A 27,589-nucleotide genomic window follows, 5' to 3' on the forward strand; every position below is an offset into this window, starting at 1 on the left:
TCAGTTTGAATTTTTTGACAGTTTGACAGTTTTGTTAATCATTAACTGATCTGTCTGCCTCCTCCCTCCTCACACTCACTGTGAATGTCCTAGCTGTACCGTTTCCTAACAATGACATTACTTGACACTTACTGTACATAAACAGGTTAATATATATGAAATATTCAGGATATTAGTCATAAAAAGCATCAATTGAAACTTACCTTTAAATATATATACAGCAAATGCAATTAATCCCAAACCAAAAACTGAAATGCAGATGACCGCAATCTTCCAAGTATGAACCCCCTTATCTGAAATGAGATTGAACATGCCAAGAGTGAGTCATATTGTAACTTTATTTGATATTTATATATTATATATATTTATGCATTATTAAATATGGAAAATGGAGTTTCACAAACGATAAATTGCCATTTGCCAACTCCAGAATATCTAAATTTGAAATAAAATATAACTGATTCCTTGTACGTTATGCTTAGTTCCCAGGTTTAAACAATTGGTGGTCCAAGAAATAAAATAATGATGTGTTAGCAATAACAATATGGAAATGATGAGTGTGACAGGTAAAACAAGTGTTTAAACCTGTAAATGGCTCTTACCTTTTACAGCCACATAAAGAGTAGCGTCGTCATACCAAGTAGAGGACCGAATAAGACACTTATAAACTCCCTCATCAGAAGGTTGGACTGCTGAGAGTTTCAGTGAGGTGTTGCCTTTCTGTAGCTCTTCTTTAAACAGTCCTGTCCTCCCTCTGTAGGACTCTATCTGCCCGTCAGTCCAGTCTATATAGTCTACATACAGATGAACAAATCTATCTGTTTCTGTCAGATCTGGTCTGATCCACTCCACTCTCATGTTCACAGCACTGATGTTGGGTTGTAGAGAACAGGGCAGAACCAGGTCTTCACCAGCATTCACAAAAAGAGTAGCATCTGGACCAACTACCTTAACGTCCTCTGCAATGAAAACCAAACATAAAATGTCTATAACACATTTCAGTATTGACAAATTCTACTATATCAGTATCAGCACTCTTCCCACTGCATAATAGGTGGTTGTTATTTACACTGGTCTAATGAGGTACTCTGTGTTTGTCACACTGGTCTAACGAGGTAGTCTGTGTTATTCACACTGGTCTGATGAAGTGCTCTGTGTTAGTCACACTGGTCTAATGAGGTACTCTGTGTTTGTCACACTGTTCAAATGAGGTACTCTGTGTTAGTCACACTGGTGTAATGAAGTACTCTGTGTTAGTCATACTGGTCTAATGAGGTACTCTGTGTTAGTCACACTGGTCTAATGAGGTACTCTGTGTTAGTCACACTGGTGTAATTAGGTACTCTGTGTTAGTCACGCTGGTGTAAAGTGGTACACTGTGTTAGTCACACAGGTCTAATGAGGTACTCTGCTGTAATATGTTGTCCACTATATACAATGTCTCCTACTCATCTGTTTCTTTTATTGGTCAGAATAGACACCCAAGTGCCCTCAGAGTTGTTTACTAAGCATGTGAATTTCCTATGAGCAAACGTCTGATTGGCTGGTATCTTAGTGAGAATCAGAATGATCCCCAGCTGTACACAGAGCCTTTAAACATTTTGAGGGATTGAGATATATATATATATATATATATATATATATATATATATATATATATATATATATATATATATATCACAGTCTTAGAGACGCTTTTATTGTTTATAACAACAGAAGCCATAAATATACTGTATGAGCAGGCAGATTGAGAATAGACAATATTCTTAGACAGGGGAGCACAAGACTGTTCAAACACAAATTTAAATCCAGTTAACAGTCATTGAGTCATTTAGTAGTTTTATTTTAAAGCCATGTTTAACAGTTCCATTTATAATGTACCGTAAGCAAAGCTTTAGACACACATAATACAACACACCCCACATATACACAAACACATACAACACACACCACACATACACAAACACATACAACACACACCACATATACACAAACACATACAACACACCCCACATATACACACACACATACAACACACACCACATATACACAAACACATACAACACACACCACATATACACAAACACATACAACACACCCCACATATACACACACACATACAACACACACCACATATACACAAACACACAACACACACCACACATACACAAACACATACAACACACACCACATATACACAAACACATACAACACACCCCACATATACACACACACACAACACACCCCACACATACACAAACACATACAACACACCCCACATATACACACACACATACAACACACACCACATATACACAAACACATACAACACACACCACACATACACAAACACATACAACACACACCACACATACACAAACACATACAACACACACCACACATACACAAACACATACAACACACACCACATATACACAAACACATACAACACACCCCACACATACACACACACATACAACACACACCACACATACACAAACACATACAACACACACCACATATACACAAACACATACAACACACCCCACATATACACACACACATACAACACACACCACATATACACAAACACACAACACACACCACACATACACAAACACATACAACACACACCACATATACACAAACACATACAACACACCCCACATATACACACACACACAACACACCCCACACATACACAAACACATACAACACACCCCACATATACACACACACATACAACACACACCACATATACACAAACACATACAACACACACCACACATACACAAACACATACAACACACACCACACATACACAAACACATACAACACACACCACACATACACAAACACACAACACACACTACACATACACAAACACACAACACACACCACACATACACAAACACACAACACACACCACACATACACAAACACACAACACACACCACATATACACACACACAGCTTGTACAGAACACGTACCTGATGTGGACACCATAAATAAAGAGGACAGCAGGAATGACACACAGACCAGCTTCATCCCTGAAACACAGTTTAAATACTTAAAACCCAAGTACTCTAATCCTTCAATAATTAAAACCCAAGTACTGTAAACCTTCAGTACTTAAAACCTAGAACCATTTAAATACTTAAAACCTAACAACTGTAATCCATCAACACTTAAAACCTAGAACAGTTTAAATACCTAAAACACATACTTCTTTTAAATGTACATTAGAATCAGTTCACTAAAAAGATTTGTTCAAAATATTTGTTCACCGAATTGTTCAGTGCTTGGCAGGACTCCGACCCACCTAACTGATACACGGCTGAATGGTTCATGTTTCAGTTTAGTTCACAGTCTCAGGGACCAGGAGACGAGAGTGTTGTAAAAAATGTATAAATAAAAAATATGCAATTAAATGTTGGGTTTATTATAGGAAATATAAATGACATTACAAATACAGTAATCCCTCGTTTATCGCATTCTGGAGATTCCAGAACCACACGCAATAGCCGAAAATACGCGAAGTAAAAACGGTATATAACCTATATTAAGGCTGTATAAACCCTCCCCACACCTTTACGTTACATAAACCTTTCCCATTCCATTAATAACCATTCCCACACTGTTCTGTGCATATGTGCTTGTCCAGCGAGCAACAAGTCGTGTTGTTTACAATCTCATGTAGGCGAGTAGCGTCTCAAGTGATGCTGGTTCTCGTTTCCGAGAGTAAATATGCACTATTTACTGTAATTTGTACTATTTTATTATTTCTAACATTCCTTTATTGTTAGAATTAATACTTTTATATTTTTATACATTTTGAGATTTTGTCATGTAAAAAAATCATAAAATATATATTTTTTCCACTAATCAAATTCTGCAGACAACCGGCAAAAAAGCGAAGACCCACTAATTATTTCCCCCCATTAATATCTTATAAAAACCTGTGAAAGAGTGAATTCACAAAAACTGAAGCGTGAAGTGGTGCGGGATCACTGTAACATAATACAAAAAATAAGTATGAACTAACCTACAACTTTGAATGCAAAAATAACTTACAGTTTTTGACGACTGCTAACGTGCATTTCCCAATACTTGTGATACATTGTCAAAACTCTAAACACAGCAACACATTGACCTCACACAAATAGCCAAATAGTTCATATCGTGTTCAAAAGCGCATTTTCTTAACTAAATAACAACTGTGCATTTCACAACGCAAACACTGTTTTCTCTTTATACATCAACTTTGTTAAAACACAGCAAACCTGGTTCAGTATCCAATCATTCTTTCAAACACTAGCATATATTCTCTTTTCGAGATGAACATAGTCAATCACTGCATAACCACTGTAAAAAAACTAACATTTGATGGCAATACAGAAACAGTATTACATGTAATATTTTACTCTCTCCCAGACATTTTACAGTAACATCTGTTTTCTTAGTCAGTTCATTTTTACTGTAATCCGCTTCATTTGGACATGTGCATTTTTGGCAACATACTGTCTACACAATGAGTGATATTTACTGTTAGGTAGGCTACTATATGGAATGTAGATTAGACAAAAAAGTAGTCAGTAACAGTTTTGCAGTAAAGGGTATATTTTACTGTATTAGGGACATTGCTGTAAATTGTGGCCTAACCCAAAAAATAATTACCGTAATTGTAAACATAATTAGCCATTGTCACGGCCTCCAGCCCTGAGGACTCCACTTCCCAGCATGCCCCACCACGAAGGCAGACATCCGCCTCCCCGGAGTATTAGACACCTGTAACTCATTAGCTGGATCTATTTTTTGAGGTGGATCAACACAATTAATTTGGTAATTTTTTTCAAAAATTGTTATTTTGAACCCACTTATCTTTTTTAGAAGAAAAACATTACTAACATTACTACATTTCTACCTGAGCCTGCCAAAAGCCAGTGCTGAGGTATTTTGGATCATGAGGCCATGAGGCCATCCTTTGTCATGCAGCCACTTCTAGGTAGACAGGGGGATGGGTGATAGTGTGAGCTATGTTGATCCATTGACTCAGACGGAGAAGAAAAAACCCTTTCTGAGAAATCTGAACTTTAGCTATTTTGACCAATAATCATGTCACCTTTTGCAGTGAGAAAAAAATCCAAAATTAGTAAAAAGGAGGCAGACTTGAGATGTTTTGGAACTATAGTTCAAATAATGTCTGTGTCAGTTTTATAATAAAGAGAAAGATGACTGTAGCCACCTACATGTGGATGAAAATTCATGTCACCACACATTTCACTTACTCTGTTGACTGAGAAGCAAGGATAGCAAAGGTTTCCAGTACACAGCAGGCTTTGGACATGATCCTGGAGGGGCCGTGGGCGGGTGGGGTTCCCTGGTCTTTCTCTGCCTGCCTCTGGCCTCTGGGGCCTTGCTAATAAGTACATTCCGTACATTTATCCTATGTTGAACTTACATAAACACACACACTCACACACACATACATCAGTCATTTGTGCTGTATGTCTTACTTTCTGCTCTTCATTTAGTAGCAGCAGTTGGTGAATCATTTGAGCTGTTTTTTCTGCTCTTCTGTCTTTTCCCTTTTTACTTTCTCTCCCCCTCTTTTCTCTCCTGTCCTGTATGGTTCACCTAACCCCAATTGTTTTTATCACTATTGTACTGTATTATACAGAATTGTTTTCTTTTGATCCTTACATGAAAACAAAGTTGTCCTCCAAAGGTGAAAGGGTGGAGGTGGGCCAAAAAAAAATTTTGAAAAGCCCATATGAAGCAATTTTCAAGCCTAGGGTCACAAACGTCACAGACAACACATTGTTAGCTTTCAGAGAGTAGTGAAAATCTGTAGTAGTGAAATCTCTGTGCGTAAACAAACCGTTCCCATTAAAATACAGATTGGTGCATTACACACTGAGGACATGTAATTCTTTGTAGTTAGTGCGTCTGTGTTCCCGATAGTATTATGTCTGCCATGGCTTCGTAAACACAACCCACATATTTCCTGGAAGACCCGAGAGTTAGTCAAGTGGTCCCCTTACTGCCTGAAGAGATGTATGCAAACCACTGGCCTACGGCTCTTGTCCACTAGCATCGAAAGCCCCGAGACGGCGGAGCTCACAGCACACATGCTCCCATCAGAGTATCAGGATCTGGAAGCAGTGTTTAGTAAGGAGAATGCCACTCATCTCCCTCCTCATCGCCCTTACGACTGTGCTATAGACCTCTTAGAAGGTGTTTCCTTTCCCAAGGCGAGAATATATCCCCTGTCCAGGGAGGAGGATAGAGCTATGGAGGGATATATAATCGAAGCCTTACAGCAAGGATTCATTCGCCCTTCCACCTCTCCTATCGCATCAGGTTTCTTCTTTGTTCGTAAGAAAGACGGAGGACTCCGACCTTGCATCGACTACCGAGGCGTCAATCAAATCTCCAAAAGGTATCCGTACCCCCTACCACTCATCCCAGCAGCTCTAGAACAACTACGCGAGGCCAAGCTTTTCACTAAGTTAGATCTCAGAAGCGCCTATAACCTCGTGCGGATTAAAAAGGGTGATGAGTGGAAGACAGCGTTTCACACCACCAGAGGGCACTATGAGTACATGGTAATGCCTTACGGTTTAAGCATAGCCCCTTCAGTCTTTCAAGCCTTCATCAACGATGTGTTACGAGTGTTCTTAGGAAAATGTGTTATTGCTTACATTGATGACATCTTGATCTACTCCCCGAACATGAAAACACACATTGAACACGTGTGCCAGGTGCTACGTACCCTATTGCAGAACAGGCTGTATGTTAAACTCGAAAAGTGTCTGTTTCACCAGTCATCAGTGGCATTCCTAGGCTACGAGATCAGCTCAGGGGGCGTGACCGTGGATGACAACAAGGTCCGAGCCGTCCTAGACTGGCCCGTACCACGCACGGTACGACAACTGCAGAGTTTTCTAGGGTTCGCAAATTTCTACCGGCGGTTTATACGCAATTACAGCTCTGTTGCAGCGCTTCTCACGGCCCTGCTGAAAGGAAAGCCCAAGCAGCTCCAGTGGACCGCGGAAGCTGACCAAGCCTATGGGGACCTCAAACGCGCTTTCACTAGCTCACCCATACTGAAGCATCCCGACCCGTCTGCTCCGTTCATAGTGGAGGTTGATGCCTCCAACGTAGGTGTGGGTGCAGTCCTATCACAACGGGTGGGTGAGTCGCGTATACATCCGGTAGCCTACTACTCACACAAGCTGACTGCCGCGGAGAGAAATTACGGCATCGGCGAGCGTGAGCTTCTGGCCATAAAGTTGGCATTGGAGGAATGGCGACACTGGCTGGAGGGGGCTGACCACCCTTTCCGTGTGATCACAGACCACAAGAACCTAGAATATATTTGTAACGTACAGAGATTGTCTCCTCGCCAGGCGCGATGGGCGCATTTCTTCGAGAGGTTCGACTTCACCATTACCTATCGTCCTGGGCAGAGGAATACTAAGGCAGACGCCCTGTCCCGTATGTTCCAGGAGGAGGGGGAGGTAAGCGACAGTACACCGGGGACCGTTCTCCCGTCCGGAATGATCGTGTCTTCCATTCACTGGGATATTGACGAGGAGATTGAGACGTTACTGAAGAACACAGAAATACCTGCAGCATGTCCCCCAGAGAAAATCTATGTCCCTTCGGCATGCCATGACCGACTTTTGGCATGGGCCCACACCTCTCCCACAACAGGTTACCCAGGGGAGACACGCACACATCAGCTCATCACCCAGAGATATTGGTGGGAGAGTGTTACCGCGAATGTGCACAGGTACGTCGCCTCATGTTCGAAGTGTTCTCAGTGTAAAACCCCGAAGTCGCTTCCAGCAGGCAAACTCCACCCCCTGCCCGTACCAGTGAGACCCTGGACCCACCTGGCACTGGACTTCATGACTGACCTTCCGGACTCAGAGGGCTACACCACCGTACTTACGGTAATTGATCGGTTTTCACGAGGAGTGCGTTTCATTCCGTTTCCCGGTATCCCGAGTGCTTTTCAAACTGCAGAAGCCGTATTCCAACATGTCTTTAGAAATTACGGAATCCCCGAGGATATAGTGTCTGACCGGGGACCGCAATTCACCTCTCAAGTATGGTCCGCCTTCCTAGAACGACTCGGAATTGCAGTGAGCCTCACGTCAGGATACCACCCTCAGTCGAACGGTCAGTGTGAGCGAATGAACCAAGAACTCGGAAAGTTTTTACGGATATTCAGTCTCAATAATCCAACTGATTGGTCTAGGTTTCTCCCGTGGGCAGAGATGGCTCAGAATTCGCTAACCAGCTCCACAACAGGTCTTACGCCGTTTGAGTGTTTTCTAGGTTACCAGCCGACCATGGCACCATGGACAGCGACGCAATGCGACGTCCCCGCCGTCGACGACTGGATTATGCCTAGTGAGAAAGTCTGGGAAGAAACACACCAACGCATCAACACGGTATTGCAGCGAAATAAGGAAAAGGCAGATCGTCAGCGTGGCCCCAACCCCGACTACAAGCTAGGGGATCGCGTATGGTTGTCCACGAGCTGAGAGGTTACGTTCACAAGCTGAAACCCAGGTACATCGGACCGTTCCGGATCGTCAAACGCATCAACGAGGTGACGTACAAACTTGAGCTCCCACCACACTACCGTGTGTCCAGCTCCTTTCATGTGTCTCTGCTGAAGCCTGCGACTACGGGTCCCCTGGACGAGGCTGCCCTAGAGGACGTTCCGCCCATAGCCATCGATTATGACGGTACCCCCGTCTACACTATGTGTGCTATTCTGGACTCCAGACGCCGTGGTAACGTTCTGCATTATCTAGTAGATTGGGAGGGATTCGGCCCGGAGGAGCAACGATGGGTGCCGGCGAAGGACGTCTGGGACAAAGGGATGGTAGCGGACTTCCACCGCCGTTATCCAGACCGACCGGCGCCTCGCCCCCGGGGCCGCCCGCGGAGTTCGACGAGCCTCCTCGTGCTGCTGGTGGGCGTCGCGGTCGTCCTCGGCGCTCGGCCGTTCCGGCCGCCTCGGGGGGGGGGGGGGGGGGGGGGGGGTACTGTCACGGCCTCCAGCCCTGGGGACTCCACTTCCCAGCATGCCCCACCACGAAGGCAGAGATCCGCCTCCCCGGAGTATTAGACACCTGTAACTCATTAGCTGGATCTATTTAGGACCTTGCCTGTGAAGGCCTTGTTGCGAAGTATTGCCGACATTCTGTTTGAAAGAGTACCAAGCCTTATTCGATTCTGATTCTCTGGTTTGACCTGTTTAGTTGTCCCGTGTTTCTCCCTCTTGGTTTGCCCTCTGGTACCTCTGCTCGATTGGATTGCTTGTGTGTATGAACCTGGACTGCCCTCGACTTCTCTCTGGATCTCCCCTTCACTCATTAAACCCCCAGGTTCTCACCTCCAGTGCTGAAATCACTCAAACCAATTGAGGATAAGGAGGAAAGACGTTGCTGAGTGCTTCTCGTCTGTAACGTCACTATTAAGAGTTGCGTGCTATTGCGTGCTGTTGTGTGCTATTAGCATCCTTTTGTGTATTACCCTTGCGCCATATCACTTATCACATATTGTGACTCTTTATCACTTCTATGGACATTAACAAGTGTCCTATACCACCAGCCTGCTCCCTTAATCCCTCCATCACAGGTGGAAAATAGGAAAGTTGGGGAACATTCACTGGTCAGTGATTGCAATATCTGTTTTTGCTGCAGCCCCAGAGTCTATGACAGAGGTGGGGACTAGAGTTACATGACTTGGACTCGAGTCAGACTCGAGTCATTAATATTAAGACTTTTGACTTGACTTGAAAAAATATTCAGAGACTTGGACTTGACTTGGACTTTTACACCAATAACTTGGGACTTGAATTGGACTCGAACCTGTTTACTTGCAAAGACTTGATTTTTTTTACCCCAAATCTAAATTTTAAAACGCATATTAATATTTATAAAGTGCGCCCCATTAATTTCATTTCCGTCCTTCTGACGCAGACCGGTGTTACACCAGATTCTGTGACCGTCGAGTTTTGTGACCACAGGGGGCGCTATTTCACAGTTTCTGTTCAGAGGCACAAACGCTTTACGAATGCTATGTAAACTACGCTGATGCACTTTCTTTAATCGTTTTGTTGGTGTCCACGAGCCAAAATATGACAGATGTTTATATTTACATTTTATCGTCTCTTAATTACATAAATGTACTTAAACAAGATTTACCATCCCCTCACCATTGCAGCCAACAAAGAAATCATGAATGGGATGTACAGGTGAGCCTTTTTAACTGGGGTCACCAATTCTGACGGCAGCCATCAGAATATGTGACCCCACTGAATCTCCAGGTAACAATAGTACACCGTGACCCCACAATAACAGAAAACAATGAAAAAATAACCCTAACCTTTTATTAGTCTATATTTAAACTAGGGGTGGGACGCGATTAAAAAAATTAATCGAATTAATCAGAAGCTTTGTAATTAATTAATCGCATTTTAATCGCATTTCAGTATTTAACATGAGAAATATTAATTTAAGTTTGAATGATGAATGAATCAATGAACATAATCATAACCTTCAACATCTTGTTTATTTTTCCACCAGTCTACTACACAGACCAATAGATGAGTGCAGAAAACTCTGACCAAAAATGTTGTTTAATTTTGGGAGTTTTGCTCAGGATATTGGAAGAATTGAAGTAAATCAGAAGATGTTTTTAAATACCATTTTAGATGGTATATTTTTCTTTAATTTCCCAGGCCTCTGCCACAGGCATCTCCATAGTGCCTAGAAGTGGTCTTCTGCATGCTCAAAGCAAATGACTGGATCTTCATCATCTATAGATTCATCATCTATAATATGAGCTGTCACACCAAGATAATTCTTTTTGCTAACAGAGGTCCAGTGATCCCCAGTCAGAGCCACATTTGTGGCGCTTTTCGCAATAACCTGTTTTACTTCCCTTCTCTCATCATACAGCTGCTGGATTTTCTTCGGCATTGTCTTTCTGGGGTGAGTTTCCCAAAACGTTCTTGGCGCCAAGTACTTCGTAACCTCATTCTTACGTACGAGGTTAAGAAGTACTTAACTAACTCTAAACGCTAACGTTTTGGGAAACTCACCCTTGGACGGTAGTTCGTAACTTGCATCAGTTGACGCAATGTGCAGCGCTTCTTGTAAGTCTTTGGCTGTGTTCGAAATAGACTACTACATACTGGATACTGCATACTGGTCCTCGTAGTAGTATGCAGTACAGTTTCCAGTATGCGACAAAAGCAAAGCACACTATGGGGTCACGTGAACATAGCGTTGCATGATGGGATGCAGTACACCACGAAGATAGTATTAACTAGTATTGTTTTGATATAATCAAATGATGATGGAGTGTTGGAGTTATCGGACAGAGTTGATCAAATCAGAGTTAATCCAACTCAATGACTCCCGCAAAGATGTAATTAAACTCTGCCCACGAATTACTCTTGGCGAAAGATACACGGTGAGCATACAATAGCTAGCTAGCTCTCCATAATTATGACGATTAAAAGCAATGCCTGATTATATAAAAAAATACTGGTCTTCAAACTTTATTTGGATTATGTTACGGGTTTTGCGTTGGTGCACTTTATACATTAAATCCTACATTTTCAATGAGACTGTGTGATCGCGTCCTTCTTTTACTTGCGCTCCATTGCTGGTCACATCTGAACTTAATTTCTACAATGGTTTTAATATTCAAAGGCTCTACAGCAGGGGTCGGAAACCTATGGCACGCGGGCCACCGTTGGCACGCCGAGGCAATCAGTGGCACGCGACACGCTGGACCAGCATCAGCAAAAAATTATTAATAAAAAATAGAGCACAATCCTCCAATCGAAATCGCTACTCAACGCTCTGCTCGGCGGAGGCGTTTATACTTGGCGATCGATCGCGATATAATACTTAATTTGTGTCCATTTACACCTCCCCTCCGCTAACAATTTACACTCGCCACATGATGTAAATTATGCAATACGTGCAATAAAGGGAAAAAAACATTAAACTGTCGTTCCAGAATAACAAGTGAGAAGTATTTTAAACTTTGATATAAAAATGTCTAAAGTCATGGCTCTTCTAATGTTTTTATTCAGCTACTTTTGTGCAAGAATGGCATATACTTCTGTTTAAAGAGCTTCTCCGTGCAGTTTCCGCCTTCTTTTGGCAGATCTGTTAAGATGATTGGCTGCAGTAAAAAATGATTGACAGCTAACTCTGGCTGATAATTGGCTTAATAAAAATTGATTGACAACGAAAGTCTAGTATCTGATTGGCTGCATTCGAAAATGATTGACACATGCTCCGCCCTTTACCCACGCCCACCGGGGCTCCGGCCTGCAGCATTAAGCCTGGTTTATACTTTCGCGAGCGACCGTAGCGCGCGACTCCGCCCACCTCGCGCGACCCTGCGCGAGCGGTGTAGGCGTTTATACTTTCGCGAACGTCGCGAGCGTCGCTGCAGTGTTCTCCGAAACGATAGGTGGCAGTGGAGAATAAAAAAACCCCTGCAAAACCGGGGAAAGAACATTTTTTACCTGACCAGAGAGCGTATTTAAACACATCAGGCATCAAACGTAAATATGGCTTTGCAATGTTGTCCGAAACGATACGTTAACAAATACGAGCCTCTTGTAATTCCAGGGCGAAACATGAGAGAACGTGAAGACGTTAAGATTGGGCGTTTTGAAAATAAACAACCATAAACGAATGTGATAAAAAAAGCGAATTATTTCGATTCATTTCGAGTATATGTATAAATATTTAACTTAATTAAGTTTAACGTGCTGGGAAATATTGAAATGGACCTTTAAAGTGACGTACAAGTGCTTTAATTCCACCTTGCATAGGTGTATGAACCCGGCAAACATGACTTTGTCCATCGCGCTGAAGCGCGCGCGAAGTTACAAAATTCGAGAGGTGCACGACCTCACGCCGCGACAGCGCGCGAGGCCCTCGCGCACGGGCGGAGCCACAGCGATTACGTCATTTTTGCCGCGCGGACCCTCGCGCCGCTCGCGGCGCGTCGAGTATAAACCAGGCTTTACCCTTCTCGAATATTTTGCGGAAGTAGTAGGTCATCCGGGTATGTTTCGCGTACTGGAAATTTTCATTTTGGTCACATACTGCATACGACATACTGATTTGGGGCTCGATCAGTATGCCAGTAGTATGTAGTAGACTATTTCGAACACAGCCTTTATCTTCGACCACAGAGAGCGAACAACACTGTAAATAATGTGACGCGTCATGTATAAACGCGTGCGGAGTCGCGCGCTACGGTCACTCGTGAAAATGTAATCCAGTCTTAATGGTCCAATGAAGGTAATTTAAAAACCAGAACATTTCCTCACAAACCGGGACAGGATGTGAAATACGGACGTTTGTTCACCCTATCGTACTAGTAATACCTTTAGCAGCCAAGTTATCATTACTGACCTGCGCGTTAGCCCCAACATGTTTTGTGTTGAGGTGGTAATGAAGGGTGGAAGTGCTCCTGTGATAAGCAAACTCCTTCCTACATAAAGTGCAAATAACACTATTTTTGTTTGTACTTCCATAAGTTTCTTATATTTAAATTTCCCATCCACTAGCGTAGCCTCTTCAGTCATCTCCATCATGATCTTATTGTGCGTCCATATAATCTGTAGGCTATGTCTGGAACTCGTGCACTGTCCAGAACAATCCACGGTGCAAAAGTGTCTCATGCGTTAAATGCGTTAATTTTTTTAGTGCGTTAATTTTCCTGTAATTAATTAATTGAAATTAACGCGTTAAAGTCCCACCACTAATTTAAACATTTTATCCAAATGTTTAGAATAACCATTCGTAATGACAGCATCTTGCTTACGATGAAGCTTGCTATTTTCGTGTAAAATGATGTAACGAAACATTCTTGTTTAAGTACATTTATGTAATTAAGAGAAGATAAAATGATCTGTCATCTTTTGGCTGGCGGACACCAACAAAACGAGTAAAGAAACGCATCAGCATAGCATTCGTAAAGCGTTGGTGCCTGTAAAAAAAAAGACTCGAAAAGACTTGAAATTCCAAGTTTCAGACTTGGGACTTGACTTGACGGTTGCCTGTCTTGACTCGAGACTTGACTTGAGTTGACTGTCTTTGCTTGAGACTTGACTCGGGACTTGAGGATAAAGACTTGGACTTACTTGAGACTTGCAAAACACTGACTTGGTCCCACCTCTGGTCTATGAAGTCTGTGAGACCAATGTGCTGCACACTACTGCTTCTTAATTGTCCAGTGTAACTCTGGACAGTTTCTACTTTATGGAGTGATGTGTAATGTGTCATGTTAATTAATTTGTGCATGTTAGTAGCAGTGTGTCTTCCTTTGGTCAGGTTTGATCAGGATGTATAAATGACTGGATAATAGATTCTAATCTACTGTAGTAACAGGACAATAGGTTTGGTAACTGGATGGTGAGGTATGATCCTTATTGGGCATTACACACACTGAGAACATTAGAGACCCCCCCTATATACTCATTGTCCATTTACAGTTTTTGACGACTGCTAACGTGCGTTTGTCCAATCTATAGTCACATTTTCAAAACTCCAAACACAGTGAACACAACATCAGTTTTCAGTGGCTATACTATTAGTTAAATTCATGTTGTTATGGCACAAAATGCAGTCATTTTACATGTTTTTATAATGCTTAAATTTTCTATACACACAAGGTTATCCAATAACAAAATTCTGGATCGTTTTTGTCTTATTTACAATTGCTTGTACACAGCATGCCAAAAATGAAAACCTAAGGTTCAAAACCTTAAATATCGTATAAAATGCAAAGTTCTGAAAAAACAAAGGCAGCTGTTATACACATTTTTTGCACATATAGATCAATCAAATAAAATCAAGTACAGTAATGTACCGGGTCAGAGAGGTGCAAATATAACAATTTGTCCTGCAATCTCAAGTGCTGGTTTGGTCCTTCACAAATGCCAGATTGGTCCCTATAACAGTGACCTCCTTCTTTCATTTTTGAATGAACTCTACCAACAACTGGTTCCAGAAGCAGAAAGGGAACAGGTGGGAGGAAACACGAGGACATTTGTGATGGGACCATGTAGCATTCTGTCATTCTCATGTCATCACAAACTGGTTTATAGACCATCCAAGAGTGATGTCCCTTTTCCTCCCGCCCATCTCACCTTTCCTCAATCCCACTAAGGAACTTTTTTCAGTCTGGAAGTGGAAGGTGTATGATCATCGGCCCCATGACCAAATGTCCCTCCTGGATGCAATGGATCCCGGCTGCAGAGACATTTCAGCTGAAGACTGAAGGGGTGAATAAGGCATACCAAGCTTTTCTATCCCAGGTGCATGACAAGGGCCAACATCAGATGTGATGAGGATGAAAACATGTGACCAACTGCTGAAGACCATTTAGATTACACATAACAAGACTGTTCAGTTTTGTATTCTGTTTTTCCCCCTTGTGTGGCTTATTTTGTATATGTGTATTTTTACACATATGGGACCATGGCTGTGACGCTGGAATCATGACGAAACACAGACATTTGCAGACTTCGAATAATGTAAGATTTAAGAAGGTGAACTGTACATTATGGAGAATGAGGAACAGCTGGTGAGGGCGTGTGAGTAGGAGGGTGAATGTGATAGAGGGAGTTGGAATGAAAGTGTGTGTGTGTGTGTGTGTGTGTGTGTGTGTGTGTGTGTGTGTGTGTGTGAATGGGCATCTCCCTTACGGGCTGTGACTCCACCCCTCTGAACCCTGTCTAGACTGTCAATCACAGAAAGCCACGGTGGCTTGGTGGTTAGCATGTTTGCCTCTCAGCACTGGGGTCTTGGGTTCAAGTCCCTATCTGAGTGGAGTTTCCATGTTCTCCCCGTGTCTGCGTGGGTTTCCTCTGGGATCTCCGGTTTCCTCCCACAGTCCAAAAACATGGAGGTTAGGTAAATTGGCATTCCCTGACAAATTCTCCCTGAGTGTGTGTCTGTGTCTCTATGTTCAATAAAAAAAGTAGTGTGTGTGTGTGTGTGTGTGTGTGCTTGTATGCCCAGTGGTGGATGGTACTCTGCCACTAGGGTCTGTCCTCTCTCTCCTTCCTGCACCCCATTCAGTCCCCCAGGGGGCTGTGGCTTCCGGTAGAGAGTACGCTGTGCGCAATTGGCTGCCGCTTCTCGCCGGTGTGTGTGTGATTGGTTGTCTGTTACCTGTACCTGTGTTAAATTGTAAAGCGCCTTGGGTATTCAGAAAGTCGCTATATAAATTGAACATTCATTCATTCATTCATGGACTCAAGAGACTGCCACCCTCAATATGACCAACAGAGTTCTCCTTCAAGAATATATTTTTTATATTTATTTATATTTAGTTTCTGATCACCCACACCGCTCCACTGTTCTGAGTTAAAACTGGGTGGCCTGTGATCAAGGGGAGCTCACAACCCTCAGTGCTCGAGTCAGTCTAATTGTCAGACACTCCCTCAGTGTGATTGTCAGACACTCCCTCAGTGTGATTGTCAGACACTCCCTCAGTGTTTTTGTCAGACACTCCCTCAGTGTTTTTGTCAGACACTCCCTCAGTGTTTTTGTCAGACACTCCCTCAGTGTTTTTGTCTGAGTTTGTCATATAAATGATGACTTGGGGTCTGTAGATTTTTATTTGCTCTGCTACTGTGATTGGCCTATAGGTCAGTGCTCCAAGACATTCTGGAAATTTTAGATTTTTTTTTCTTTTCCAATTTAAACCAGTGGTGGACAGTAACTAAGTAAATGTAATTCGTTACTGTACTTAAGTAACATTTCCATGTATCTGTACTTTACTCAAGTACTTTTATTTGGTAAGACTTTATACTTTTACTTCACTACATTTCAAAGCGAAAATTTTTACTTTTCACTTCGTTACATTTACAGAAACATCTCGTTCCTTTTTTATTTTTAAATCAACACTTAATAAAATACTGACAGGTCAAAGTGTACCGTGTCACTATAACCAATCAGCGCTCAGTAAGAGATTAAGATTTGTACCCTAAATGGCTGAGGATCTGACATGGCTGCAACAGATGTCTTCCCCAACACCCCTGGCCTTATTTAGCCCAATTGTTTGAATTCCTCGAAAAGAAAAATGATTCGTGTTCCTCCTCTGCATTCCAAAAAACACATCGCTGTCATCATTTATGAACTCGCCGTCAAACTTGAAAAAACACATCGAAGTAAGTTCGCCATTAGATGAGTAGGTTTATATACCCCGGTTAATTATATCACATGAAATACACTACATTTAATAGATGCTTTTATCCAAAGCAGTGTGCTAGTACCCAAATTGCAATCTGTGGAGATGCTAAACGCCAGTTTAACACAGGAGACTCCCACATCAAACGTTAAAGCCGGGGACACATACACGCGAATTAGGCCAAGCGAAGCGAACTTCACAATTCATTCATATGAGGGAGGCGAAGGCAAGCAAATATGAGCGAAGTAAAATTATAAAAATTATTATAAAAATTATTATTATCAGGGTTGGGGGGCGGGGCGGCGGCATGTGTGTAAATTGTTGGACACAAATTCAGTATTATATCGCGATCGATCGATCGCCAGTGGTTGGCGCCAGAGCGAACTAGTAACTCATTGAATCATAGATGTAGATCGGAGATAAATAAACTAGATTTTTTTTCAGTGTGAGAAATCGGATGTATGTCGTGTGAGCGAGTGAAGACAGTCTCTGGTAAAGACAGTCAATGCGTGTGTCTCACGCTCATTGCGTGAGAGTTGGCAACCCTGATTATTATTATTATATTAATTATTCGGCCAAGTTTAATATTATGAGTTCAGTAGCTTCTAGCTTCCCTGTCCCGCCATGTGGTGGACAACATATAACCTCAGAAAAAGTCCCCCAAGCTAGGACTGAAGTGGCCGGTTCGAAATTATTGTTCTGTTTGGTGGTGAATTTTGTTTTCATATTAAACGGTTTGTCCACTTGTCTACCTTTCTAGTGTGAATTATTAATATGGATAAAGTTTGGAAATGACTGTCGTGAGGATAATATAGGCTAGTTTTGTGTATTTTGTGTTTGCTAGGCAAATGTAAGGCACTGTTTCCTGTTCACCTGTTGATCGATTAGGCCTAGGGGTTTTGATGTGACGCTAAGAAAAAAAAAGGTTTTTACTTTTACTTTTAGTACTTAAGTATTTTTGAAGGCAGATACTTTTGTACTTCTACTCAAGTAAAAAATTGAGGTGAATACTTTTACTTTTACTTGAGTAATATTCAATGCAAGGTAACTGTACTTTTACTCAAGTACATAATTGGTGTACTTCGTCCACCACTGATTTAAACCAAATAATTATTCAAATAAATCTGCACATGCACGCATACACATGAAATTTTAACTTGCACATTTTGAAAAAGCAGTTATACTGCACATACAACATATACATATTTTGTTCACTGACTAGAGTCCTCTCAGTTGTATATATAAGCATTCATATATGTTGAGTGTTTCTGAGACCTGGTTGTTTTCTGTGTGTGATCTACAGCCAGTTTCTGTTTTCAACAAGCCTGTTCTTGTCTTCTGTCATGCTTAACTCTTATCCTGAACCCATAATGTCCCTGCTGTGATGAATCAGACTCGGAGGCATGAGCAGAATTCAAGAGCAGAGGTGATTTGTGCAAGAGGGTAATCCAAAAACACAATCTGAGGTCAGAACCAGAAGTCTGGAAACTAGGCAGAGGCACAGAAGGGTGAGGCCAGAGGTGGGTAGAGTATTCAACAATTTTACTCAAGTAAAAGTACAGTTACTTGAACCAAATGTTACTCAAGAAAAAGTAAAAGTATGCATCCCAAAAAATTACTTGAGTAAAAGTTAAAAAGTACTTTGATTAAAAGCTACTCAAGTAGTGAGTAAATGCATGAGTACTGTCTCGTGTCAGTAAATTACATCATGGGAAATTACGGGAAACAATGACTTTTAATGATAAAAATAATTTATTATAAATAAATATTATATATATAAATTATTTATTATAAATAATATGTATTTTTGTTTGTTCCTAATTATTAGGCCTGTGTAACTTTAATGTGTTCCACAAACGCACTAACTGATGAGACTGTCAGCCAATACGTGTAGCTACAACTTGACACCAACTGAATTAATTTGTAGCAGACTTAATCATCATATATTGCTAGTGTGTACAATCAGTGTGAGAACTGGTTTTTAGTATTGCACTGCGTTACATTTAATAATTACATCATACAAACGTTATGCCTCAGAGATATAACATTACACAAAATTATACATCAAACTTATCGCATCGTGTTTCCTCATATTTGATGTTGAGTTCTTGTAGGCTGAAATGTCCACACGTTTGCAGACACGATTGGCAGCGCCAAGGTTGCAAACTCTCACGCATTGAGCGTGAGACACACGCATTTGACTGTCTTCACACGCTTACACGCCACACATACGATTTCTCAGGCCAAAAAAAATCTAGTTTATTTACATCTGATCCACATCTATGATTCAATGAGTTACTAGTTCGCTCTGGCGCCAATCACTGGCGATCGATCGATCGCGATATAACACTTAATTTGTGTCCATTTTACACACACACACACACACACCCCCCCCCCCCCCCCCCCCCCCCCCCCGTCAACAATTTACGTTCACCACCCAAACCCCCACCCCGGCTTAAATCTCACTAAAAGTGATCTTGAAAACTTGGCAACCCTGCAGCGCATTATATAGCTGTCCTTTTTACACGTTTTTAATGTAAACATTGGCTGTATGTGAGGTCAGGGTTGCTCGGGAGGTTTTTCTGTCACTTTCTTACTACGGTGGAGAAAGTTTGCGTATGTGATCACGTGATTGACCGGCTTCATTTGATTGGTCACTCGTACTCGGGTGACGAGAGGTTGGTCAGTCTTCTCACTGAAAAGACGAATTATTTACAAAACGGAAGTAACGGTAGCGCGGCTCAAATCCGATTGTAACGGAGTAAAAGTCGCGTTTTTCTCACCACATATTTACTCAAGTAAAAGTAGAAGTCTTTCATATTAAAACTACTCTTACAAGTACATTTTTGTCCAACAATCTACTTGAGTAAATGTAACGGAGTAAATGTAACGCGTTCCTACCCACCTCTGGGTGAGGCGAGAGGGTAATCCAAAAACACAGTGAAGTCAGAAATACAATAGATCAGTCAGGCCCACAGAATAAACACTCTGTATTCTTTACCCCCAGAAGTGGTTCTAAGGACTGGGCAGGGTGTCGATGGGGCAGTCTCAACACATGCAACAGGTAAAGGAGTTTCAGGTAAGCTCTGGTCCTCCTGCTTGCACGGTGGACAGTCTAGATGTTGTCCCTGTTCTAGTTCTGTTGGAGGAATGGACTGCAAGTGACACCAATTGCGGCCCAGGACAGAGCCATCCTGTCTCTGCACTAAGTAGGACAGTGCTTCCTGTGCGGTACTCAGTACTGTACCAGACAAGAGCCAGCCCTTTTCCCCATCCAACTTGAGCCGGAAACATTCACCCGATTACACATCAGGAAGGGGTGGAGAAGGCTGCTTTCTTGTCTCTCATGGCCACCTTGCATGTGCAGAACAGCCTCGGCAGCAAACCTTTCTCCAGAACATGGAGGGTAGTCTGGATTTGATGTCATGCCATTAAATGGGCAGTGCTAGCCCCAGTAGCAGTAATAGGGGTGGCCCTGTAGCTCAATAATGCCAGGTGTGAATCAGGCTGCTGTACATTCTTTTGGCTATGCCATCGGCTCTCTCCACAGCACCGTCTGACTGTGGGTAGTGGGGGCTGCTAGTGCTGGATCCCCCAGTCAGAACAGAACCCTGCAAAAGCCGATGAGCTGAACTGGGTGCCATTGTCTGTGATAAGTTCTCCACCTCACACACATGCTATTGAGCTTATCGATGATGTGGAGACTGTGTTGTAGTCTGTAAACATGCAATTTCAATGTCCCTGGAATAATACTCAACAGCAACAATCAGATAATCTCTTCCTTAAAATTCACACAAATTAGCCCCTATTTTGCACCAGGGCAAGTTATAGCACGATCTACAGATCTACAGATGCACTCCAATTTTGGTTTGGACACCAACCTTGAGCTCATCACTGCTTCCACAAAGGTTTTCACATCGTCTTCTGTATCAGAGCGAGTAATGTTTTTGACTTGACTGCGGGACAGTGTGTCAGCCACCACTAGTAACATGCTGGAACATGCACAGCCCTTACATTAAACCGCATCAGCCGCTCGAGCAGCCGTTGACATTGTAGGGGTGTTTTATCCAGGTCATATGTGATAACACTGCACATAATGCCACAATGGTAAGAAACAAGGACAGACAGAGCTAGGACTAGGAGCAGGCTACACAGGAAAACAACCACAACTAGCAAAAGCACAGAAAACTCACGAAAGGCAGAAACCTAATACAGAGGATACTTAGGATGCACTGGATAACACAGGATATGAGGAATACTCTAGGATACGAGGAATACTCTAGGATATGAGGAATACTCTAGGATACGAGGAATACTCTAGGATATGAGGAATACTCTAGGATACGAGGAATACTCTAGGATATGAGGAATACTCTAGGACAGGGGTTCTTAACCTTTTTCACTGTGGGACCCCCTTTTAGTCTCCAGTAAATTTCGCGACCCCCCCCCCCCCTCATATTTGCAAAAATATGAAAATAATAATTTAAATTGACGTACTTAGTGTGATGGTTGGGCCTGAATTGAAGTACAAAGATGTTCGATGCGCGGCTTAGTAGGGCTCAGGAACAGTCGCAAATCATCTTCAACGTTGAGGCGGGCTCTGTATTTGCTTTTTAGACATGTAAGCGCAGAAAACCCAGATTCACAGAGAAATATTGATGCAAAAGGAATGAGCTTTTTCAACGCCATTGAACTCAGTACTGGGAATTCCATGAACAGTGAAATCCAGAATTCAGGCAGACCGCGTTCTGTGAACCTCTGTTTCAGCGCTGGGTCAGTGGCCAGATCAATCAGCGACTCTTCCATTTCAAGAGACAATCCTGTTTGCTTTGCAGAGAAAGGATTGCATATCCATTCCTCTCTTGTGGACACTGTACTGTTTTCAGGAAAATACTCCCGAAACTGAGTCATCAATCCATCAAGATGAGCCTGAATGAGCTCACACATCTCAGCCTTACAAACGTCCCTGCTGTTCAAAAACTCCTCCAGATTAGGAAATGCCTCAAAGTTTTCGTTTTCCAGACGAGATTTCCACAAGCACAGTTTCCTGATCCAAGCCTCAAGCTTGTCAGAAAGAGAGAAAATGGATGTGTTTTTTCCCTGTAGTCCTGCATTTAACTCATTGAGCCGTTTGAAAATGTCAGCCAGGTAAGCTAGCTGTGCAAGCCATTTTTCTTGAGAAAACCTAACAGCTAGCGGCGAGCTTTTCTCCATTAAAAATGCCCTCACCTCATCACGGAGCTCGTAAAGGCGACTCAGCACGTTACCCCTGGACAGCCATCGCACTTCACAATGGTACAACAACTGGTGGTGCTCTGCTCCCATTTCTTGACAGAGAATTTTGAAAAGTCGTCCACTTGTAGCACTCACCTTGATGGTATTGACAGCACGAACAGCTTCATCCATTACAAGTTTGAGATCAGTGGGCATTCTTTTAGCTGCGAGCGCTTGTCTATGTATCATACAGTGAGTCCACAAAGCCAGCGGGGCAACAGCCTGGACTTTTGCAACTAACCCACTGTGTTTGCCAGTCATCGCTCGTGCGCCATCTGAGCATATCCCCACACACTTGTTCCAGTCAATGCCATGGTCACGTACATAAGTATCCAGCAAAACAAAAATATGTTCGCCAGTAGCTCGCCCAGGGATGGGACTACAAAACAGAAAATCCCCACCAATTTCTTTTTCTTCGACAAATCTTGCATAAACAAGCAATTGCGCCTCTCCAGACACATCTGTAGTTTCATCAAGTTGCAAAGCAAAGTATACGCTTGATTTTATCTTGTCGATAACCTGCTCTTCGACGGCTAATGCGGTTGGACACCGTATCGTTTGAGATTGGTATTAGTGCTAGCTGGTCCGCAGCACTTTTCCCACACATTATTGAAACCGTTTCTTTGGCACACGGTAAGAAAAAACTCTCACCTAGTGTGTGCGGCTTCCCGGTCTTTGCAATCCAGTGTGATATAACGAATGACGCCTTCAGAGCCTTTTGGTTAACCGTGGTGGCTTTCTGGATTGCATGTTGCTGGCCTCTTAGCTCCTGCAGTTTACGTTCGAAAAACTCCACAGGTTTTGATTGAACACTTGAGTGCTTCGTCTGTAAATGGCGTAGCAATTTGGAGGGCCTGAGACTTTCCTTGGCTAGCACTTCGCCACAAACAACACACTGCGGTCGTGCATCCTCTCCTTCGCTTGTCTGCGTAAATCCATATTCCAAGTACTTTTCATCATATTTTCTCACTTTCTTCGTTTTTTTCTTTTCAGAAGTTCCTGGAAGTGGGCGTTTTGCATCCCCACTTTCAGTTCGACGTTCTAAAAAACGATCCATGTTAATCCAGCCTGGACGAGCGGAGCCACAACGTGCATGCGTGACCCTGAATCAAGACTGAGAATGAGGCAGTTTGATTCAATAAACTTTACTCAATCAAACTGCCTCATTCTGAGTCTTGATTCAGGTTCGCGCATGCACGTTGTGGCTCCGCTTGTCCAGGCCGAGTAAAGAACAACAAAGTTTAGCTCCAAACCTGATTCGTCGCACATTTAACTCAGAAAACACCTTAATTTGTGTCACATTCGCGACCCCCCTGGAGGTACGTCGCGACCCCCAGGTTAAGAACCCCTGCTCTAGGATATGAGGAATACTCTAGGATACGAGGAATACGCAAGGATACGAGGAATACGCAAGGATACGAGGAATACTCTAGGATATGAGGAATACTCTAGGATACGAGGAATACTCTAGGATACGAGGAATACGATAGAATACGAGGAATACGCAAGGATACGAGGAAAATGCTAGGATACGAGGCTGTAGACTAAATGCTTTATTGTCCATAGTGCCCAGAACAGAAATACTCAGACCAATAGGTGACAATAGAGATAAGGGCGGCACTCAGCAAGTCCAGAGAGGCAGTCCAGTGGTGTCAGTGGGGTTCCAGAGAGCAGGATACTCGTAATGAACGGTGAAGACTCAACAATATGCAGCACTGGACTGCATGACCTGTGGGCTCTTAAGCTGAGGGCATTAGTGGAGGCCAGGTGTTAATAATGAGGTGACTGAGACTGGAGGAGTGACTGAGTGTGTAAGGGTGTGTGACGCACTGATGTATGAGTAGTGGGCATGAGTGTTGGTGTGTCAGTGCACACGTGCGCCCTCTGGTGGCTCCCAGGTTTGCTCACCATGACCAGCTGAAATGTTCCATGAGCAACTAGCATCTAATTCACCTCAATTAGCATTTAGATCAAAGCAGTGGTTCCCAAACTTTTTCTACCGTGCCCCCATTTAGTAGATGAGAATATTTTTGCGCCCCCCCTACACACACACCCCCCATATTGTCACATGTGCACGTTTTACTTCCAAGCTCCGCGCCCCCCCTACAATAGCTCCGTGCCCCACCTAGGGGGCGCGTCCCCCACTTTGGGAACCACTGGATTAAAGCATCAGTGTTGCATGCATAGGAACAAAACTGGGTATGATCAAACTATCAAAGTGCGAACAGGCAGATGTAGAGACAGGTAGAGAAACCTAGTCCAGCTGACTGAAATGCACAACCAGTTCACCAGCCTGGACCCACCAGCAAACACCAGTACTCCAGAGGCTTGCAGGGAATGGTAAAACAAGGAACTAAACAAGACACAGGGCGTTCAGGTACAGGAGGCGTGACAGACAGAAGTGAAACCAAGGAAACCAAAAACAAAGGAGGAATTAAAGCACACGACACAAGAAAGGGGTGGAGGGCGGAGCTATACATGACAGTAACCTGCAGGTACAGCCGTAGAGCAGGTTTACATAGTAAACTAGCAACAATGTGTTTAAAACCAGAAGTAGGTAGAAATGACCAAAAACTATTTACATCAATTAACTTCTTTGTTTGAACTTCCTAGTTCCTGTTTTCTTGTGAAATTCTATATTTAACCCTTCGGTTTTGTTGACCTCACGTTTTTTACTTTAGTGTTCCCGGTCTTCAGAGACCGGTCTGTTTTAACACACAAAAAAAATGTTCACCACCTTGCAAACATAGGCATAACGTGTGTGTGTCTGTAGGTGTGTGTGTAGGTGTGTGTGTGTGTGTGTGTCTGTGTGTGTAGGTGTGTGTGTAGGTGTGTGTGTGTGAGTGAGTGTGTGTGTGCGTGTCTGTGTGTGTTTAGGTGTGTGTGTGTCTGTGTGTGTGTGTGTGTGTGTTTAGGTGTGTGTGTAGGTGTGTGAGTGAGTGAGAGTGTGTGTGTGTGCACGCGCGCATGTGAATTCATGCACATGAGTGGCATGTCACACTCAGATCAGAGTGTGCCTTGCAAACATAGGCATAACATGTGTGTATGTCTGTGTCTGTAGGTGTGTGTGTAGGTGTGTCTGTGTATCTGTGTGTGTAGGTGTGTGTGTGTGAGTGAGTGAGTGTGTGTGTTTAGGTGTGTGTGTGTCTGTGTGTGTAGGTGTGTGAGTGAGTGAGTGTGTGAGTGAGTGTGTGTGTGTGTGTGTGTGTGTGTGTGTGTGTGTGTGTGTGTGTGTGTGTGTGTGTGTGAATTCATCACACTCAGATCAGAGTGTGCCTTGCAAACATAGGCATAACATGTGTGTGTGTCTGTGTCTGTAGGTGTGTGTGTATGTGTGTCTGTGTGTGTGTGTAGGTGTGTGTGTGTGTGTGAATTCATGCACATGAGTGGCATGTCACACTCAGATCAGAGGGGCCTTGCAAACATAGGCATAACATGTGTGTGTGTGTGTGTCTGTGTGTGTAGGTGTGTGTGTAGGTGTGTCTGTATATGTGTGTGTCTGTGTGTGTGTAGGTGTGTGTGTGAGCGAGTGAGTGAGTGAGCGAGTGAGTGAGCGAGTGAGTGTCTGTGTGTGTATAGGTGTGTGTGTTTAGGTGTGTGTGTTTAGGTGTGTGTGTGTGTGTGTTTAGGTGTGTGTATAGGTGTGCGTGTGTGTGTGTGTGTGTGTGTGTGTGTAGGTGTGTGTGTGTGTGTGTTTAGGTGTGTGTATAGGTGTGCGTGTGTGTGTGTGAGAGAGCGAGTGTGTGTGTGTGTGTGTGTGTAGGTGTGTGTCTGTGGGTGTGTGTGTGTGTGTGTGTATGTGTGTGTCTGTGTGTGTAGGTGTGTGTGTAGGTGTGTGTGTGTGTGTGTGTGTGTGTCTGTGTGTGTAGCTGTGTATAGGTATGTGTGTGTGTGAGTGTGTATGGGGATGTTTTCTGTCTGATAGATGAATATATTCTGAATACCCATTCACTTCCTGTGATGGTCACGCTTGACCGGCAACAACACAGATGTAAAACATTGGTTTAAAACACTCAAAATTCAATGAAAAAGATGATCATCACTTTTATATGTTCCAGTGCATAGTGTGGAGGATGGCATAAGGCCTTGCAGCAATCAGATGTAAAACACAATATTTATGAGTGGTTTAAGTTGTAAATCGGTCAGATTTGACCCGAACACGACAGGATGCAATTTAATCAAAACAAAAACAGTTGATCATAACTGGATTCTTGTCTGCATAGCTGCTGGTGTGTCTCTCCAAGTCTGGAACTGAATTGCAGGACTATAGACTTAAGAACCTGGTCAGCATTATTACAACACCCCCATGACACTTGTAGTGAGCGCCATCTGCTGGTCACCTTGATATTAGAAACACACCCTTCTGGCACACTGTGAATGTGCAGCAGGTCTGCAGGTCTAATGATAGAACTTCATGTTAACACACACAGCATTTACCAGTGTGTGTTTGTGTGGTTGGTTCTAGATTAATTCCTGTGTAAGTAGGAGCTACTGTTCTTATCACTACAGCTTGTTCATATTCTGTCTAAGGTCTGTTTGACATCATGAGGTAGGTTACACATTTGATTTAAACCCCAACATCTTCCTCAACAGCCATTTTAATATATGATCATGACCTTACTAAGCAATTGTCTCCAGTGTCTATATGAATGAAAATTTGTTTCATACTGACTTTCAAGACAAATATTTTTTATCACAGTCATAAATGTAACACATCTGTTAAATGTCTTATTCTTCCTGTCTTAACATTACTTGATTCACTGAGTCTTTCTCCTTTGCAGCATCTTTCTGTCTAACCGTGTGTGTCACACCTAAAGTCAAATCCACAGTCATGTACTTCAGTGATAATATCCCCCATAAAGCTGAGAGCAGTGTTACCTTTTCCTGAGATCATTCTGAGAGTCTCCAGGTAGAAAAGTTCATCATCCAGGACTACAGCAGCATTTCTTCACACCAACACACACATCATCTCCATGTCAGTACTGCAGCTTCTCATAGTCTAATATCTTTGTTACACTATTACACACACCTGTACACACACACACATTC

At 42.8% G+C, this 27,589-nt stretch overlaps 1 protein-coding gene and 1 long non-coding RNA gene across 2 annotated transcripts in view; both read right to left on the reverse strand.

The window, feature by feature from the left end:
* The window catches only part of LOC143492533 (uncharacterized), a 695,466-nt gene that overhangs the window by 599,517 nt on the left and 68,360 nt on the right, over positions 1–27,589 (reverse strand). The gene's annotated exons all lie outside the window — the stretch shown is intronic.
* LOC143492548 (uncharacterized) lies at positions 604–27,528 on the reverse strand. The gene is made up of 3 exons (XR_013125278.1): positions 27,419–27,528; positions 2,992–3,051; positions 604–959 (listed from the first exon to the last, which is right to left on the reverse strand). It is a non-coding gene; the product is annotated as an uncharacterized LOC143492548 (long non-coding RNA).

The sequence above is a fragment of the Brachyhypopomus gauderio genome, unplaced genomic scaffold (genome assembly GCF_052324685.1).
Source record: "Brachyhypopomus gauderio isolate BG-103 unplaced genomic scaffold, BGAUD_0.2 sc78, whole genome shotgun sequence".
NCBI lineage: Eukaryota > Metazoa > Chordata > Actinopteri > Gymnotiformes > Hypopomidae > Brachyhypopomus > Brachyhypopomus gauderio.